General features: G+C 43.5%; 2 long non-coding RNA genes across 10 annotated transcripts; one reads left to right on the top strand and one right to left on the bottom strand.

The window, feature by feature from the left end:
* Positions 1 to 13: 13 nt before the first annotated feature.
* LOC118968737 (uncharacterized) lies at positions 14 to 17,373 on the top strand. 5 transcript variants are annotated; one of them, XR_012123793.1, is made up of 5 exons: positions 26 to 136; positions 594 to 703; positions 3,551 to 3,618; positions 16,291 to 16,399; positions 16,744 to 17,373. It is a non-coding gene; the product is annotated as an uncharacterized lncRNA (long non-coding RNA). The 5 variants fall into 5 exon arrangements; XR_012123794.1 differs by lacking the exons at positions 16,291 to 16,399; positions 16,744 to 17,373 and adding an exon at positions 9,592 to 11,286 and having other exon boundaries at positions 14 to 136; XR_012123792.1 differs by lacking the exons at positions 16,291 to 16,399; positions 16,744 to 17,373 and adding an exon at positions 8,867 to 9,590 and having other exon boundaries at positions 15 to 136.
* On the bottom strand, positions 730 to 17,565 carry LOC140845105 (uncharacterized). Of its 5 annotated transcripts, none has more exons than XR_012123798.1 (11): positions 17,435 to 17,565; positions 15,752 to 15,929; positions 14,181 to 14,332; positions 13,198 to 13,242; positions 11,281 to 11,424; positions 8,317 to 8,534; positions 6,251 to 6,412; positions 5,646 to 5,778; positions 4,799 to 4,879; positions 3,647 to 3,736; positions 730 to 3,505 (listed from the first exon to the last, which is right to left on the bottom strand). It is a non-coding gene; the product is annotated as an uncharacterized lncRNA (long non-coding RNA). The 5 variants fall into 5 exon arrangements; XR_012123795.1 differs by lacking the exon at positions 6,251 to 6,412 and adding an exon at positions 6,011 to 6,172; XR_012123797.1 differs by lacking the exons at positions 6,251 to 6,412; positions 17,435 to 17,565 and adding exons at positions 6,011 to 6,172; positions 17,286 to 17,417.
* Between the last annotated feature and the right edge of the window lie 2,923 nt (positions 17,566 to 20,488).

Raw genomic sequence — 20,488 nt, 5'->3', positions numbered from 1 at the left:
GACGCGCCACCGCTTCCGGCGGCGTCCGAGGCGTGCGCGGGTCAGAGGTTGTGCTTCTGAGCGGCGGGCGGTGAGGGATGAGTGCGGGCCCCGCGGCGCGGGCGTCCTCGTCGGCTCCGAGCGGCGGGGACGTCAGGTGCCCCGGGTCTCCGAGGAAGGGAGCGCGGGGGCGCGGAGGTGAAGGGAGTGTGGGGGCGAGGTTTTCCCGTTTCACGTGGAAAGGGCTGAGCGCTTGGGTGCACCTGCCCGGTTCACAGCTCGTGACCCCAGACCTCCCAGGCCTGGGCCGTGCACCTGCGGGGAGGCGGGCGGGAGGCGCCGGCTGCCTCGCCACCTCTGGCCGGGAGACGGGTGCCCGGTCCCGGCCGACCCCGGAAGGACGAGCAGGCCCCTCAAGGACAGTCGTGAAGGGGCAGGTGCCAAGCGCTCACAGTGGACTTGGGCCTGGGTGGTGCACGGCTTCCGTGAACGCCCGTGGGGCTCTTAGTTGAAGGGACCTGAGGAGTCTTGTCAGCCCCCAGTAGTAAAAAAATAGAAAAGTATACCTTGACCCTTAGCCTTTGTGCCATTTGTAACGCGTACCTAATGTTTAGTCCCAGGAAACCAGTGATCATGGTGCTCAGTAGTTTGGATAAGACGATTCAGCTCCAGAAAAACACCGCTAACATAAGGAATATCTGTGTTTTGGCTCATGTTGACCATGGTAAGGACTTTTTTATGTGGCTTCTTTAAAGCAATTAAGTGGGGTGTGTCCACCTGTGTCAATGGAGTGGCGCTGTGGGCAGTCGGGGGTGTCACTTGCTAAGAAGCAAGTTTTGTTCCCTTTGAAAGTTTGATATCAGAAAAGCACACTGTGAAGCATTTGAAATGTGCACAGCTAGCTAGTGATCAGCATTACTCTATATAGTATGTCATATTTGTTTTTTAAAGAACTGATTGAGTTTCTGTTAAACTATGAAGAATTTTTGAAATGGCTTTGAACTATAAAAAGCCTGTAGTCTTGACATGATGTCCTGAGAACCTGTGTTACATGATTCTGTTTAAGTCATTAGCTATTAGACATCTGATAAGTTCAGGATATTTTGATAGGTTCATCAGATAGTAGAGCTTTATGAATAGGGCACCAGCCTGGCTGTAGAAATTTGGGGTTGAGGCAACAGAAAATGAGACAGCCCAAAAGTAGACCATGAGGGTTGAGAAAACTGGAAGATTGGCAAGCTAGAAATAGGTTAAGAAAAGGCTTCCAACATAATCAGTATTGGAGATGACCCTTGAAGGGGGACTCAAGGTGGTAGGTGGTGACACACATTCCAAGTGGGAATTGTGTCATGCAAATACAGCAACAGGGGGAGAAGGAAATGTGTGTGACTGAAGCACAGGACATGGGAGGGGCAGGGATCGCTAGGCATGGTGTGCGTGACTCTGACACGTCACTAAGACACCGTAGCATTGCTTCGCAAAGCCGGTTCCTCCTTAGTTCAGGTAGCCACAGCAAAGCGATAGGCGTGGGTATGTGAAATAAAACCTGCTGACTTTCTGGAAGGTGAGTAGTAGTACATAAAAGTGAAGAGGCAGACCAGGCCATATCTCAGAGAACCCTTCCTGCCAGCTGGGCGCTGGGATGAAGGTTGAGTGCTGCAGCCCTGGAGGTAGACAACCTGAGTTCAAAACTCCATTTCAAGTTACTTTGCCATTTTGAGCCTCAGTATACAACATCTGTAAACTGGGATGAAAACAGCACCTACCTGTGTTACAGGATTTTGAGGATAGGGAGAGGCCCTTGGCAGATGAATGCACTATCATGAAGATGGCCGTTAACATTTACCATTAGGTAGCAGGGAGCCAGTGGGGGACAAAGTAAAACAATAATGTATCAAATAGGACATTAGAAACACTGGTCTGGTGGAATTGTTTAGGGTGGATTGGAAGGCAGCAAAGAGGTTAGGTGAAGATTGCCTTTGATGTCACAGCTGGAGAGGAGTGCGGGAACTGAAAGGAGAGGTAATGGGTCACCTTACAGGTGGGCTGAAAGGCTACTTTGAAAGTGAGTTGTGCATGCACATACAGTGACTGACCGGCCCCGTGAGTTTTTATAATTATGCCGAACACATTTTGAGGACATAGGGTTTGGCAAAAGTATTCCTTTAACTTTGTGAATTAAATCATGTGGCAAGGCAATGGCATTTGTTTGTGTATAACTTAATTTTAAAAAGTAATTTAAAATTACATTTTAAGTTAACTCTTTAAAGTTATATTAAAATAGTACTATGCTAGAAAACCTGTGATTCATTTATTCATTCAACAAATATTCAGTGAGTATTTCTTGTATGCAAAGCATTAATCTGGTCCTAGGAATACAGCCACGAATAAAGCCACGTCCCTGCTTTTCTTTGCACTTACACCCTAGGGGACATATGCTTGCTGTACTTAGAATGAATTCTCCTCTCTACTCCATTGAGTAGCAGGAAAGTAAGGCTGTGGGACTATATGCTAACATGTAGTATTTACTGACAGACAGCACAGTATTACAAGTCCAGTGCTCCCACCCACTGACTGGTCTGTGGTGTTAACTCCTACACACAGAAGCCGTAGCTTTGCCAAAAACCCTAGAGTGCGATAGGGACTTGTCTTGAAGAAAAAACCCTCCTTTTGTTATTCAGGCCAGCTGCAGTAATTGTATATACACCTGCAGCATTCTTCAAAGTTACTTGTTTGTACCACTTGAAATCATGTGAACTTGATAAAGGTAACTGTAAATATGCACTTCAGTATACAAAGAATTTCCTTATCAAGTAAATTGCTAGGTTATTTTCCAGTACTAGGGGCACTCGTACTTACAGCGTAGTTGATGCCCTGCGCAGGCTTGCTTTAGCTTACTTGATAACAGTCCATTTCCCCAATGTCTTTGCTAAGTGTTTTCTTAAGACAGTTTAAGCGGCATCTGCCAGCTAAGGCCGTAAAGGGAGTGATGGCAGAAGACCATGTTCTATTGTTTTCTACATGTTTGCCCAGTATACTGTTGAGAGGCAAAAATGATTGCTGTGCTGTTCTTTGTCATTCTGAGCCATCAGGGGTTTAAGTTGATAAGCATGGTCACTGTTATGGATAGTGAATGATTGATAAAGAAAGTTACAGTTAACTTGACCAGGTTCTTAAGGGCAGATTTTAGTGACTGTAAGAGTTGTCGGATGTTCTATCTTTGATTGGCACAGTGGTTTGTCTCCTCACTTCAGAGTCTGTGCTTTTGGCTCTGTAAACTGTCTTGAATCTAAAAAGAAGTTCCGCACTTAAACAAGTTGCTTGACAACTTTTCAGGCGAGGCTGATGATGTGCACAGGGTTGGAGATCCAGATTCCGGCACTGTGGACTGATACTCTGCTCAGAAGTCTGTACCAGCTCCTTAAAATGCCCACTAATGTCTTGCTTCACTCAGTACTGATGAATAGGAAATCTTTAGTGAACCAGTTCTCATGTAAATTTGTAGATGTACCCCCTCCTATGCCTCCTTTAAAAAAAGAAATAGATTTAATTAATATTGTTATTTTAATAGGGAAAACTACTCTGGCTGACTGTCTTATATCTAGCAATGGAATCATCTCCAGCCACCTGGCAGGAAAGGTATGTTACTGTATTTATAAATACTTACTGTGTTTCAGTACTAGCTCTCTGCAATGTGGTAAACCATTTGCTGTGTTCTTAGAGGTCCAAAAGAAAGTATGAAGCATAGTCCACGCATCTATGAAGTTGCCAATCCATTCAGCAAGATGAAATAGATGTTGAGAAAAAGTTATTTCAGTATTGCTTTACGTTAGTTTATAATAATATTTCATAAGTGAAAAAATGAGGTTTTGCACCAATTCAAGTGATAGGCAGGCTCTATTGTGGAAGATTTCAGAGGGAGAGATTTTTCATGGGTGGATGGGTTGGGTGGTTTGAGAAGAAGGCAGAGAAACCATTAGGTGGGGGAAAATAACATGGATAAAGTGGATAAGGCCTGATGTGTGTGTTGTGCTTGATTTGAGTGGAACATTTGCCTAGAGATGGCTGAGACAGAAAATGAACTGGTTGAGAGAATGTATCAGATTATATGAGACCTTGAAGGCTACTAGACTCAGTACCAAAGGAGGGCTTCTGAAGCCTGAGCATCTTAGTGAAAATAGTGTTTTAGGAAATGAAATTAAAGACACTTTTGTTTCTGGCTGTGAGCGGAAAGGACTTAGAATAACTTAGTTGCAGCAGAAAAATGGAGATGTCCTTCCCCTTAATGAATTTGGGATATAATGATCAGGATTTATCAGGTGACTGGAAATAAAGAGAGGAGGAGGTGGAGAAGCAAAATTGAATTAGAAAAAAAAGCAGAGCTGGGAGACTGAAGGGCGGATTGGGCACGTGAAGCAGGTTGTGCGGGAACTGGCCAGAGGTGCTCTCCAGAGGAGGCCGAGAAAAACAAGGCTGTGAAATAATGAAGGGCTTGTATTTTTCCACTTGAGGAGTTAGAAAAGTACAAGGAATTGAAAAACAAGCAAACATAAGTTAATCAAGTAGAAAACAAACATCTTACAGGAAAGATCCATGAAGCCAAAATTTGGTCTTAGAAAATATTAATATAATTAATAAGTATGATGCAGTAATGGTGCAGATATGTCATTATACATTAAAAGAGTGAACCCTAATGTAAATTATGAACTTTAAAAATGAATAATAATGTATCATTGTTGGTTCATTAATTGTAACATACCACAGTCCACACTAATACAAGATGTAAATCATGGGAAATTGTGTCTGTGTGCACACTCACACCAGGGAGGAGAGGATATTTGGGAACTTCTGTATGTTCCAGTCAGCTTTTCTGTAAACTTGATTGCACCAAAAAGATAGTCTGTTAATTTTAAAAAATTATTAGCAATTTAGACATTTATGATTATCTTACAATTGCAAGTAATGTCTAGCAAAATTAACCAAGAAGAAAAGAAGGGAGGAAGAAATAAGTGACAGTAAGGAAAGAAAAATGCTACAGAGATTAAAAAGGTAATAATGGGACTAATGAACAACTTAATGGCAATAAGCTTAAAAATGAGAAATGAAAGAATGTCTAGAAAACCATAACTTAGCAAAACAGTCAGGATTTGAATGAATCTACAGTCATTAAGGAAAATGAGTTGGTTGGCAAAAATCTTTCCACCAGTAAAAAATCCAAATGGTTTAACTGTCTATTTCTACCAACATCCAAGGAACAAATAATTTCAGTCCTTCTTGAACCATTCCCAAGAATTTGGGGGATGGGGAAGGGAATAGGCCACAAATCACAAAAACAGCCTAACCATGATTCCAGATTCTGTTAGGGATAATACAAGACAGGAAAACTACATGACTACCTTAGGATCATAGATATAACAATTAAAATTACTTACAAACCAAATCTGGAATTGTATAAAAAACTAGTTATTCATATCCCAAAGAATTCAAAATTGGTTTGACATGTAATTTCCATATATTAACTCATTAAAGGAAGTCAATCATCATTTCAGTCAATACAAAAGATATTCAGCAAGATTAAACATCCTTTATAATAAAATCTCTTAGCCAAGTAGGTTTAGAACAGAATTCCCATCATCTGATATGGAGTATTTACCAAAAAAACCTACAGTGAAGATTGAGCTTAGTGATTAAGTGGTGAAACTTTTCCATTTTATTCAGGAAAAAAGCAAGAGCAGCTGTCACGCCCTTCTTCCCATTGTCTCGTAGCTTCTGTTTCACATTGCAGGGAAGCTCTAGCTGCTGAAGAAAAAAAGACAAGAAAAAGTAAAATAAGAGTTTTGGAAAGGAAGAAACAACTCCATTATTAATAAATGATATGACTAGAAAATTCAGAGTACACAAATTGCTAGGATATTAATAAGAATTTAGCAGGTTTCAGGATACACAAATCATTGAAGGGAGAGTCTGTACATGAGCAATAAGTGGAAAATTTAATTTAAAAAATACCACTTACATAGCATAAAAAATATACCTGTGACATGTTGGAGAAAACTTAAGTAAATGGAGAGATATCCATGTGCATGAATCAGCAGACTCAGTATTTTTAAAATGACATTTTTCATGTTAATCAGTAGAATTGACAGTTCCAGTAAAAATTCCAACCAGTTTTTTATTTGAACTTGATATGCAGATTCTAAAGTCCATACAGAAGAACAAAGGGTCAGTAATAGCTAAGACATGTCTAAAGAAACACAGGTGGAATACATCTTACCAGCCAGCAGGACAGTCTGTTGTGACTAGCGGTTTGCAGTCAGCTGAGGTATAAAACGGACCAGGGGTCCCTGATAGCAGCCTAGAAACAGAGCTAGTTAATCACAGAGCTGGCGGGAAAAGATGAACCTCTCAACACATGGTCCTCAGACAATTGGTCATCCTTATGGGGAAAAAAAGAAAATTGCACCTCTCCTTAACACACCCAAAAATCATTTGTATATAGTTAAAACACTTATATGTGAAATGCAAGACTCTAAGATGTTTAGAAAATAATAAAATATAATACTTTTATGACCTTGAAGAAATATTTCTTATATTATAAGACCAAAAAAAGTACATACCATTATGTAAAAATTTGATTGACTCATCTACACTAAAACTAAGAATATCTTTTATCAGAAGATGCCATAAGGTGAAAAGACAAGCCTGGTAACTGGGGGAAGAAATTAATAGTACATGTAATTGACAAAGCTCTAGTATTCAGAGACCTAAGGAACTCCTATGCCAGACAAAATAAGCCTTTAATACAACAAATAAAGAGATGGACAAAAATCTTGAAAAAGAAACTCACAGAAGAGGAATGCCAAGAAACTATTGTAATAAGCTATTATAAAAGGATACCCAATAATGATTGGAGAAATGGAATTAAAACCACAAAACATGATTTTAAAAAAACCCAACAATATTAAGTGTTGCAGAGGTGGAATGACAGAAGCACCATCCCAGTGGTCCGAGTGTGGAACAGCCTAATAGGAAACAATTTGGAAACACCCAATAAAGTTGAAGAAGTGCACATATAACTCAGGCGCTCCACTTCAGGCAGTGTGCCGGGAGAGTAACACCCTGCTGTTTACACCAGCTAGGTTTTAAGTTACAGAAAGCTGGAGAAAACTGGAGTCGGTCGGCCTGGCCTCACTAACAGTGGAGTGTAAGGCGTGGTGGGTGTGTGTAGTGGAATCCTAGGAATGAAAACTAGTGAGTTACAACTATGTCCATCAATACAGGAGAATCTCGGGACTATTGAACCAAGTGATGGAGCATCTGTGTAGTAGGTTTCCATTTGTATAAGGCCTAACACTTGCAACTCTGAATGATGTATTGCTTAGTGATACACTCATTTTTAAAAACTTACAAAGAAAACAAGTTAATGAACAAGATGAAATTCAGGATAATGGTTACTCCTGAGCCAGAGACACATGGCCCTTCAAGAGTAATAGGAACCTTTTATTTTCTTTTTTAAATAGGAGCGTGTGTACCAAGGTGTTCATGGTGTTGTTGCTCTTTATGCCGTGTACATGTTTTGTCTCAACTGAGTGCTTAAAAATATGCCCATGTAGAAGAACTACAAGGGTCTGAGACTTCTTAGAGAAAGGCCTGTCTGAGAGGGGAGGGAAGCGGCACCGGGATCTAAGGAGGGAGCAGAGGAGCTGGCTCCTGGCTCCTGGAAGCCTTGCATGCCTGCGCAGGACCACAGGTGTACCCTCAGCTCATGGGGTGCGTCTGCCCCTTGCCGCACCGAAATCAGGAAGTGAGGATTGAGAAGTATGACTGTGTTCGGCTAGACATCACTGGTAGCTTAGGAATTGGGTTTTGCCAGAGCTGTGGGAACAAAAGCCTTTCTGAAAATTAAGGAATCCATGTGGAATGAATATATGTGGCAATCTCACATCACTAAGTTATTCTAAGTTTCTTTTGAGTGAAAGAAATGAGTAAATGTGAAGGTTAAGAATTTTTCAGAAGTTTGACGGTGGAAAGAAATGAGGCAGGGCAGGGAAAAGATGATTCTGAAGAAGGAGGAGGAAGTCAGTGAGGGGCTTAGCGGGGCCTGTTTCTGCAGGTGGGCACGAAGCCACCCAGTGCGGACCCGCCGCAGAGCCTGCAGAGCAGGGGTGGGCCCTGGTTTCGTAGGGTGAGTGCCTTATGAGAGCCATCAGCCAAATGGTGATGTTAAATGGATCTTCTGTACTTTTCTTTTTTTAAAATGTGAGTTTAAAATTTGCTACTTGGGGAAAAGGAACAGAGGCTCCTCATGCCACTGGAGACCTTCTTCACCCCCTGCCTGACCTGTCCAGCAGCTGTGCGTAGGTAGAGGATGGCTGTTCTTGCACAGAAGAGATTCCTCCACTGCCGCCTCTTAGGTGTTCCTCATGGGCTACTGGGCATCCCTGTGAAACTTGAAGGAGAGCTCTGGGGAGAGTGTGAGGCATTGGGTGCATTTGGAAAATGATGACTTCTTTCAGATGGTCTTGTATTCACCGCACAGCTTCCCTTCTCCAGCCCCTCTGCCCAAAACACAATGCAAAAAGCTTTTTAGCTTAAAATGTGAGTACTTAAAGTCCACACCTGTCCATTTTAATGTTGAATTCCTTGGGAAATAAGGGTGCACTTGTTGCATTTTTGGAGCTAAGATACATGGACAGCAGATAAAATGAACAGATACGAGGGATCACTGTGAAATCCAGTGCCATTTCCCTGCACTATACCAACAGTGAGTCAGTGGACGTTTTAGAGAAAAACAATATTGTATCTTCCATAGCCTCTCTCTCTCCCTGAATTAATTGCATGCCTAAGTTTCTTTACTTTGTATTCCATGAATTTCGTTCTGGCCTCCAAGTGCTCTACTGTCAGTCAGGCTGTCCAGGCTCGGATGTGGATGGGGGCCTCTGGCTGGCTGGCCGCACGGGAGCGGCAGTCTCGCTGCCCACCTCCACCCCGGAGATTCAGAGGAAGGTCAGGACTCCCGGGAGCCTGCGGGCGCAGCCCGTGTGTCCCAGTTCCTGGCCACGTCCTCCTGGTCTGTGACTTGTATTGAATTTAGAGTCTTGTTTACCTAAGTGTGGGCTGCATGGTCCCTACAGCTTGTTTCCCCAAATCAGGTTGTCATTTTGACAGTAACACCTCTAGAAATTTATCTTGACAGGAATAGTTCAGTCAGAATGTGAGATACACATTCATTGATAATTCACCGAAAAGTTTGTATTAGTGGAAAAGCAAGTGCCAACCTTAATGTCTTGTCTTTGAAAATAGTTAAGTAAACATATATCCATGCTGTTCAAACTCTTTTCTCTATATGTAATATAGAGAAAATATGTGAAGAGACAAAAACCCAGTTGCAAAATAAGTACTTGTAAGATATGAATGTGTTTAGGTTATAAAAATATGTATGTAGGTAAAGATGTCTGGAAAGGTACATACCAAAATCTAAGATTAGCTATCTGCAGGAAATGGATTATGTGAAATGTACATTTTTAAGAGTATTTATTTTTGTATTGTTTGGAAATTTTACACAAAAGTATTTTCATAATTAGAAAACAATAATAAAGATGAATTTCATTTCAGTAATGGACTGACCTGTGGTTCATCCTCCGCTGTGGTGTATCTCTGGCACTGACACCAAGTGACATACTGTATGGGGCAAGACTGCCCCCTTGAGGTCAGTCCTAAAAATAGTTCTGTACCAGAGCAGTTCTGAAGCTCAGAGGTACATGAATTCCCAGTGTTTAATATTTAAAGTGACGCCTCATTTTTTTAATACTACATCTCACATTTTAAAGGGTATGTCCTCATTCTGTGATCCAGAGAGTGGGTCAATGGCCAGTTTATTTCTTACTTTTCTTTATTTTTGTAGATTTCAAGAGCTTCGTGGCTTCCATTTTCCGCACATGTATTAGTCTGTTTTCAGTTCAGTTGAATATTCCCCAAAGGTCAGTTTTAGTTACTCTCCCTGGACGTTGTCTCCAGTTCTCCTGCCCCCTTTTCTAAACATTTTATAAGGTTTACTTAATGCTGTATACTCCCATAACACTCCTAAGTTGACTTTTGTCTTTCTGGTATAGTTTTGTAGGGGAATGGGTATAGGACCCTGAGAATTGAATGGTCAAGTCTATGTTTGTTGAACTCATGACCTGTTTCCTACCTACCCCTCTTTGTGCCCCTCCCACAAAGATACCATACATTAATCTGGTCATTTCAAGAGTTAGGAAATACTCCCAACAATACACATTCTATAAAAAGGCCTAAGAGGTTGTAATATCTTGGAGTCCAGTAGCCTAGAATGCAGATAGAGATGAGAGAAATGTATTCAAATAGGCTGAGGAGTCTGACGTTTGTGGACTCGCCAGTCTCAGGCTGTCCTGTCATCCCTGCTCTGTGGCAGTTCTGTGCACCTGTGAGCGAACACTGCTCTTGGCCCAACTCCTGAAGTTCTCACTCTGATTTGTCTTTTTAAAATTTTCAAATGAGTTTACAGATTTATATTATAGAAAGTTCAGTATGCTATACAAATACAGTTAAACACAAGAATGAAAAATTACTACTTGTTTAACCGCCAGTTATTTTTTCTCAGTTTTTACATTTAATCCAGCCATAATTGCATGTGTGTTTTGCACATAAGCTGTGAGGTAGGTATCTAACTTATGTCCCCCCAAGTAGGTAACTCACTCACTCCAGCCTCAGTTAGACGTGATTAAGTACTGTGTTACTAGTTGTCAACACAGTGTCAAGGCCCACACATCTGACATGAGTGAGGCCGTCTGGGGGAACTCTTAGGGCTAGAGAGTGGGTTTTGCTGCCTATGAGACACACCTCCCTGGATGGGGGCGAGTGCCATCAGCTCCGGCTGATCGGTGCCCTGGAGGAATCTGTTTTTTCAAGAAAAGTTGACATCAAGATTTTTGGTAGGATTTTCCAGTTTTTAAAATATTGAGAGCTTATTTAAAAATTATAAAATGGTCGAGCACAGTGCAGTGGGCTTTAACTTAGAGGCATTCAGGCATGTGGGCCGGCCATTATCCGGGCAGTGGAACGCTCAGGGCTCACCCAGGCGGTCGCCGCAGGCAGCTCAGACGTGCCCCCGGTGCTGAGACCGAGGACACGGTGGGGCTTTCTGCAAAGATGTCCAAACGCAGATTCATTTCTTTGTGAACAGCTCAGCCAGGTTGAGTGGCTGGCTGTGCTCTGGTGGGGAACTTGCACCCACCTTGGTCTCTCTCGGCCCTGTGGCTCTGCCCCCAGTCCCCCCAGACTGACCTGCGCGGACGCTGACTAAGGCCATCCAGGCTCACACAAGGCCCACACGCGTCAGGAAGTCTTCTTTCTTCCTGAGAGGGAGTGGCTTCCCTTTCCTTCCGGATATGTGAACATTAACCCACTGTTCCGATTATCATCCTTTTCCTTTGGGACCAAGGGCAGGAGCGAGTCAAGGACGGCCAGCATCAAAAAGATTAACAACAAATACTAGTGAGGATGCGGAGAAAGGGGAACCTGTGCTGGAAATCATTTCCAAAGCTACAGTTAAGGCCTGAGGAATCTTGGCTTCTTGTTCTCTTGGGCTGAAATGACTTCTTGCTTTCAAAATCTCAAGCAAAGCGAAAAATACCCTCTCTCCTAAAACTAAGGGCCAAGAGTCCCTGGACCACTGTCTTATGTGAGAGATTAATAAAAGCTTAATAGCAAAGGGCAGTTGGAGAAGGAGGCGTATGGGAAACCCCAAACGTTCGTTTGCTTTATTTTGTTAACTTCCTAGACCTATTCACACTTTAAGAGATTTTTCTTCTCTCAGCACAATGTTGTTCATGTGAAACCTTCCTAAGATTGTTTATCAATGATACCTTAATTTAAAAAAAAAGATTTTTCTTCTCTCCCTTGCAAGCTCAAATATAGGACTTCTTATTGAATTTGTTAACTCACAATACTTCTGAATTCCACAGCCTCTAAATTGCACAGGTGGGATAAAGCACTGAGGAATGATATGGATGTACAGAAAAAAATGTTTATTTAAAATTGTATTTTTATATCTACATTCCAGGTTTATTATTTTCTGCTGGACATTTTTATTTGCAAGTAAAATAATATGCAGATCCATTTCACAACTTGCTACCTACCAATTAAAGAATTAGAAGAATAGAAAATAGTTTATGATACTATCTTTCTGATAGTAATTCTCTTAACTCTGATCAAGGTTTTTGAATGGAAGAAATTCAGTGACACTAAATGGAACCCAGGGAATCTCCTTACAGTCTCTTTTATCCATTGTTCCTTATAAACTTCAGCAGAAAGAACTGAACAATGTCTATTAAACTGGAACAGGTAACTAACTTATTTCAACATAAACAGATGAATATGTTAAGATTAAGTGAGATATTTAAGATATCTCCACTAGGAAGATTTTATCTAGACATTCCTTAAAAAACAAGTAATTGCTACCAAAATAAAACAAAAAATAAGCAATTAAACCAAACTTCTCACCTCCTAATTTTCTCTTTAACTTAACAGGCAAAATTGGGTTTTGGAAGCTAATTATTTCCCGACAGCTCTAGAATGAGCTCCACTGAACAGATGCTTCTGTTTTAGGAGACAGTCCATAGTCGAGCTAAAAACAAGTGTCTGAGCAGATTGCTGAAGGAACGCCATTCAAGATGCATTTTCAGTTGTATCAGAAAAACGAGTGTTTGTTATTTGGTTTTGGGCTCCACTTTGTTGTGAAAACTGGTGGTGGGCTTTCATCCCTTACTTCCTCTATTTTCTAATTTTAGTAGCAACCGGAAACATTAGGGGTAGATTCGTCCCCTGGGATTCCAGGGGGATGAGGCAGAGCTTACCCTGGCTGATTTCTTGTCCAGTTGCCGTAATCAGGGAAGTCCGCCCTTTACCTCTAGAAGCCCAGGCACTGCCCCTGGCCTGGCGTCGGAGCCCCCCTGCCTCCTCCCAGGACAGTTTCCCTCCAAGAGGCATAACACTCGCAGTAGCCTCCCAGCTTCCTGCACCTGTTTGCCATGCGCGTGCAGAAGAAAATAAAAAACTCTAGACTCTTCCCAGCTATTCCCAGGCATCTCTCTGAGGAACCCAACATGCTTTTAAAAATCCTTATTTTAAAGAAAGAAATTAGAAAGAAAAAATAATTGAAATAATTATGTTTGCAGATACAGTGCTTGGATGGACATTCACCTGTTTGAGCCACACGTTTGTTGTCATCAGCTAGTTCTTTTCATCCTAAGAAAATAACAGTTAAAAAGATGTCAGTTCAGAGTAAGGGAAATTGTACTTTGGGTTTTTTGTTTGTTTGTTTGTTTGGTCAGGAAGACCTCTGTGAGTCTTACCTTTGAGGAGATCAAAAGTGTAAAGGGTTCACAACTTAAGAACAGGTACATGATGCCTATTTTGCTCAAAATGAAAAATAGTAATTAAAGCAATAGCAGTTCACTGTGGCAATATTTGTATAAAATTACATAACCTGGAAGGCATGTTAAGGGTGCAAAGCAGAATGAAATATTAGCTAAATTGTGGGTGGGTTTTGCACAGTCTCCCAGGAGTCCTGGGGGCATTTCAGTAGCTCAGGTGTGTGTGTGGGTGGGGGGTGTGTGTGCAGGGTGAGGTGGGGGATTTGGGCAACACGGAGGATTATTCTTGGGCTTTGGGGACCACCGCAGGATGATTTTGCAGACTTGAGTTTGTTAGAAATCACTCGGAAAGTAATCATGGTAGAAGCTCAAGCCCAACAGGAAAATCAGCAAATAACATTAAGGTGTGAGTAGTGTTGGGAAAAGGTATGGGGTCCTGAAGACAATGGGGTCGCCCAGGCGCATGGTGGGGTGCTGTCACCATCTTCCCTCTCCCTGCAGGTGCCCCTGCAGCCTGGCACAGTCTCAGTGACATAGATCAGCCCAGATGACAGCAAATCATCCGTGGGCTCAGTCCCCCTTTCCCTCCGGCCCCAGCCCTCACCCTAGGTGCCCGTGGGCTCAGGCCCCCCTTCCCTCAGGCCCCACCCCTCACCCTGGGTGCCCGTCATTTCACTGGCCTCTTGGGGCAGATTTTCTCTCACAGGAAGTTATTTTTAAGATGGAGGCGGCAGACAAAATAAAATCTTAGACTCCCAAACAGATTAAGGAATGCATGTTCTTTTCAGCTTAGTGCCAAGGATTACTCACCACATCTACAAGCTGAGATATTTTCAATCCAAAATATACTTTTATGGTGTCATTGGAATTTAGTACAGGATGAACCCACTTCTGATAACCTTGGAATAAATGTCTGAGGATGGCATCTTCATTTTCAGCTATTGAACTGAATCCTGCAGCGGCTGTAAGAACCGTGAGGGAATTTGAATTAGTGGCCAAGGCACAATGGCTGCGTCAGCGTCCTGTGGTCTGGGCCTTATATGTTTGCAAAGAGCCTAATTCAGCAAAGGCAGCTTTGAGTGTGTAGGGGTTCTTTGCAACCCTTCTCCTTGCCCACCACACAGCTAAAAGCAGCCTCTGTACTTTACCCAGAGCTGTACTTTCTCAAGGGGTTTTCCCACCATGAGGTCAACACCTTGATCCCCAAAGGATCATTCATCTACAGCCACTTTCTTACCCTCCACCTCATGTCTCACCTGAGATGCCACCTGTCTACAGACATGGTCTCTGCCATATGCTAGTCTTCCCCACTCCATCCTATCGCTTGGATGGTCATCCCTGCTTGTGGCTCCCCCAGAGCCCTGTGACGGCAAGCACAGCATTCATGCTGTGGGCTGAGGTTTATCCAGCACCTGTAACAGCATCCGGCCCACCGTGGGCCCCTTGGACCTCTGTTTCATGCATGAACCAGCCAAGGGGACAAGGGACATTTTCCACGGCCTCAGCACACACCCATGGGACACGTGCAATGTGCCCTGTGCTGCCCCCTTGCCACCCCCTTGCCATCTTGAGGAAGACTCCCTTTAGGAAGCCCTTCCTGGCCAAAAGCCAGCTTCTAACAAACACTCTACCCCTAAATGTGCAAAAGCCTGAGAAACACCCTAAGCTTTAACCCTCCTTTAAAGACACAGCTTAGGAAATGCAGCCTAGAAGTAAGTTTTGTTTCTCTTCGATGTGGTGCCATCCAGTCTGAAACAAAGGAGTTCTTTGCCAGCTGTTTTAAATACAGCCCCTGTTTGCATATTGAGCATCCTATTAGTGCCCTGCACCCATTCGTTCCACACTGCTTTACCATGGAAAACCTATATTTCCACCAAGAAACACCCATGAAGGGCAATGATCACATAAAAGTCCCACCTCTAAGTTCACCCAATCAAAATCCAGAGATTCTTAGGAAGAGGAGCAAAATGGCACAAATTCCTGCAAGTGCACGAGATCTTTACTAAGGGCTTAGCATGCCAAAATGCACATGCTAACGCTCCTCCGGCAAACAGCAGTGGGGATGAGGTGGGCTGCATGCTCTGGTTACCCCCATCCTTTTCTCTTCCGCTCTAGGAAGCATATGAGTGACAGAGAGAGGTGTAACCTTACATTTGCACTTATTTATTTAGAAAGCTAGCTGTCCTCAACTTGGTACTTCAGCCATTCTTAGCAGGCAGAGCTGCATGAAGGAGCAGTGGGCTGGGTGACTGTGGGGGCAGCGCCGTGAGGGCCCTAAAACCTTACTGGAGATGCAGGGGAGGGAGCAAAGGGGAATCTCCCAAAGCCTTCTGAGGGAAGAGGCGTTCGCTCGCTCAGGCTGAACTGTGAGAATGTCTTACGCAAGCCACACCGGCCTGAACGTCTTCAGAATCCACGGCAGCTCTGCCCGCTCCCGTCTTCTCCGCCGGGACCACCCACTTCACATCGCGCCACTTCACTCTTGGATTTGCGCTGCTTCCAAACGGCTTCCATTCTCGCCCCTTTCACGGACCCTTTTCTGCCTGTCAACTGCACCATCTCGTAAAAGCAGAAGAAAATCGTGTCCGTTGGCTTCCCATCAAACTCGGGAAAACCTCCGGAGCTCTCACCGGGGTCTCGCGGGCCCTCCGTGGCCCTGCCCTCTCCGCGCCCTGGCCCCTCCCCGCCAGGGCCTCAGGCCATCCGTCTCTCCGGAACTTGCAGCCAGCTCTTGCCCTGAAGAGCCCCCCGACCCCAACTGTGCACTTTGTCCCACCTTGGCTCACAAGTCTCGTCATCTCCCTGAAGAGGTCATTCTATGTTACAGCACCTAAAAACTCCCTTCCGCCCATCCCCTTCTGGCACTTTCTCTTGCATCAGAGCCCTTGATCATATTTTATGTCTCTGCCTGCCCCTCTAGTCAATGCTGTGCCCTTCTCACTGCTGTGTTACACTGCCAGGACAGCGCCCGGCGCATGGTGGCCGCTGAGGAAAGGTGCAGGTAGCCATGTGGCTTTTGTTTGCTGACGGTATGTGGAGCATGTGGCCAGAACTGAATCACTTGGGAGGAGAGAGAACAGGGAGGCTGCAGCTGCACCCGTCTCCGGCTTCCCCTGTGTGGGGCAGGCCCCACCCCAAATGCTATTTCCCTGCCCTACAGCCATTTGTCCCTTCTTCCTTCATAACACATTCTATATTTATCAGGGTTGCATGATGCCAGCTTATATGTACCCCCCTCGGGTCCCTTTACAGAGAGGGATGTCCATGTGACATACATGTGGCTGATTAAGACCCGGAAGCCACTAGGCAAGGTTTACAGGAAACATCATGGAGGAGGGTGGACCCAATTCATATGCACCTTTCTGCCCTTTAGCCTTTCTCCTTCCTGCCTGTAACTGGCAGACATCGAGACATTTGGCCACCTGAGGATTTCACGCCTGATGAAAGCTTACAGACATAAGATGGCAGAATAGAGAGACAGATGGATCCGGGGTCCCTGATAGCATTACAGGACCACCGCCCCAGCTCTGGACTGCCTACCTCCAGATTTCTTGGTATGTGAGAAAAACCATCCCCCCATTGACCACTCGAGTCCCTGCTACTTGCTTCAGAGTGCAGCTCTGACTGCTCAGAGCCCGGGAACCGCCCCACCCCTGGTCCTGGGCCCCCAGTCAGCCCAGTGAGAACAAACTGCTTAAATACCATCTCACAATGGAGACATTCCAGAAAACCTGAGAACACACACACACACACACACACACACACACACAAACTGCTTAAATACCATCTCACAACGGAGACATTCCAGAAAACCACACACACACACACACGCTTCTTAGCGTGGACAACTTTGAGCCGACAGTTCTGGACAAGGGAAAGGGATCCTAGAAGAGCAGAGATTGCTTTTGAACTTACTTTCCTGGCAGGAAAATTGTGCTGTCAGTTTGTAGGGAGGTGGAGTTGCACATGGGGAGGGATCCTCTAAAAGTAGGACCATGACATTCCCCAGCACTTGCCATCACTCTCAAAGCCCTCCACGAGGACAGATGGGCCCCACTCCTCACCAGGGCCCGAAGCGAAGGGAGCGGCTCTGCTCTTTCAGGGATCTGTGTGTTTTGACCCCTGCTGCTGACTCATAGGGAGTGCTGCTGGCTGCGTGGAGGAAGGAAGAGTCCCCATCTGCACCGGCCGTTATGGGCGGAATGTTTGTCTCTTGAAATCCATATGCAGGAGCCCCAACCGCCAACGTGACTGTTGGAGATGGGGCCTATTATGAGGTAACAGGGCCAGACAAGGCCCTCAGAGTGGGGCCCTAACCAGTAGCACTGGTGTCCTTATAGGGAGAGGAGGAGGTATCAGAGATCTGTGCACACAAGCTCTGAGGAAAGGCCATGTGGACATGCAGCCAGGAAGCAGCTGTTCACAAGCCAGGAAGAGTTTTCCCCAGAAACTGAGCTTGTCAGCACCTTGATCATGGACTTCTAGCCTCCAGATCTGTGAGAAAATACGTTTCTATTAAGCCACCCAGTCTGTGGGGTTTTGTTACAGCAGCCCTTGCTGACTAGTGCAAATCTGTATTGACCAAAACAGAACTTTCCCCCAAAAAAGGAAGGAAGGGAGAGAGCGGGGGAGGGAGGGACCCCCCACCACTAAGCGTCTGCCTTCTATTCTTGGACTGTGTTTCCCTTCCTTCCTCAGACTCTCAGACCCTCTGCTGTCTCCTTACCCCCATATTCAGCCAATCTGAACAAACTCACTCACACCAAGGTACAAATAACTGATAAGACTTAATAGGTGAAACTTCCATGACTACTATAGTTTTATAAGGCAACACCATTGTTTGTCCTCAGCTAGGAGAGGAAGAAAATAGTGGAAGACTTTCAACCTCAGCAAGTCTGGTGGGAGAGGTGTATTTTTTGTTTTGACACCTTTGGTCTATTTTGGTTTTGCCTTGCATTATCTCTACCTTGTCCAAAACTAGCATATCCCAAATGTGGCAGCCTCGTCTGTCAACACATAGAGCCAGCTCCCAGGGTGAGATCAAATAATAAGCATGTAATGGACACTTGCTAGCAGGAGAGTTTATTGGAATAATGTTGTTTTGTTCCCTCTTGCATCCCACATGCTGGAACCATTCTTAGGATACAGTTAGATCCTCAATAAATATTTATTGAATGAATAAGCACACATCATCATCTGGTAAGAGTGACAGGAAGATGCATTTGCAACAACATGGATGGAGATAGAAGGTATTATGCTTAGTGAAATAAGCCAGGTAGAGAAAGGCAATTACCAAATGATCTTACTTATTTGTGGAATAAAAATAAAGCAAAACAGAAGGAACAAAGCAGCAGTAGACTCATACACACCAAGAAGGGATTAGTGGTTAACAAGGAGAAGGGGTTGGGAGGTGGGGGGGAGGTGGAGGGAGATAAAGGGGCACAGTAATTGGGAATCACAATATAAGTTGGTCACAGGGAGAGTACAGCATGGAGAATATAGCCGATGATTTTGTAACATCTTTCTACATTGATAGTGACCGCACTAGAGGGGGTGAGGATTTAATAATGTGGGTAACTGTTGAGCCACTGTGCTGTGTATTTGTAACCAACATAAGATTGTATATCAATAATACCTGAATTTAAAAAAAAAGATTGACAGGAATATGAATAAGATTCCCCATTTCTGGGAACAGATACAAACACACCAAGTGTGAATTAGCAGTACAAGAGATGGCACATGGCCACACACAATAATCTTTTTCACCAGAGCCAAAAATATGAAAGTGAAGGGTTGCCCTTTGTAATTTGAAAAAGTTGGTTTTGTATAACAAAAAGAAGTAAAGAACTTGAGGAAAGGTGGTACAGATCTAAAAATATATACACACTCTGATGGCTCTAGAAATATTCACAAATGTGAGAGTTACTAAATAGACTTGTTAGAGATCTGTGACAGATGTGCACAGCTCAGCCCACATTCCCAAACTCGTAGCCTGCACAGTGGACACTGCACACCCCACCCACTCCATTTCCAATTTTCTTATGTAACTATGTCTGGAGGAGGATGCTAACCACCTCTGCTGACCAGTGAAATGATTTCCCTGGGGAGAAAATAGAAAGAATCAATTCTTTCACAGTAAGCAGAGTGCTCTAGTAAATTAAGGCAGGAAAATATGGGACATGTACGTATTAATTGTACACTAAAATACACAGGAGGTGATTATAATTGAATGACTGACACGTTGCAATTCAGACTTTGCAGAGACCAAATCTAGTGATATTTGAAAGTGGATTTGGTGCTGTCTGTGCTTAGAAATTACTCTGTTTTTGAGTCCTCAGTATGAGGATAGGCTATGTTTTGAAGACATGATAATGTTCAGGTGAATGAGCCTAGATTTAAAGTCCTTTCAAATCTAGGGTTTATTTCACAATTTGGACAAATCTATCTCAGTGCCTCTGGTTCTCCATCTGAAAATTGCAATAATCAAATGTGTCAAAAAGAAATAAATACAAATTGCCAATGGAACAACACCTGGCCATCTGACTCCCACTCTGAAGAGTTTCCGGTGCTGTGGGAAGAGTCCTCTCTTCTTACATTGTATAAAAAAGTGAAATGATTCCAAAACAGAAAACTGGCAGGTGCAGATTACCACTTTCTCCTAAAATTTCCAGGGTTTTTTTTCCTTCTTTCCATTTCTCTTCCCTGCCCCACTCTCCTTCTCTCTCTCTCTCTCTTTTCCATCTTTCTTTATTCAAAATCCCTCTATTTTCAGGTGGACAACAGTTGCAGAGAAAATTCTCAAATGTTCAAAGACATTTGATATACATTTTTGTTTACTGGTGATATACACATATGCTAAATATTCCTACATACACAAATGTATTAAAGTATTTACATAAGCTTGTAGGATCTATTGGACAAAGTTAAGTATCTACACATAGATATGGTGATTACTGGTAGATATGATACAAAAATGTGGATAAATAAATTTCTGTGTCAAATACTTTCACAATTCTCTGAGTAACATTCAGTGCACTTGGTAACATTTCTCCTGATTTTATATCTTCCTGCCAAGTTTGCAATGACTCAAAAAGAAGACAACAAGAAATGACAAAAGC

This window comes from Manis javanica, chromosome 12 (genome assembly GCF_040802235.1).
Source record: "Manis javanica isolate MJ-LG chromosome 12, MJ_LKY, whole genome shotgun sequence".
In the NCBI taxonomy this organism is placed as follows: domain Eukaryota; kingdom Metazoa; phylum Chordata; class Mammalia; order Pholidota; family Manidae; genus Manis; species Manis javanica.
Note: the sequence above shows the minus strand (reverse complement) of the source record. Positions and strands in the feature narration are given on the sequence as shown.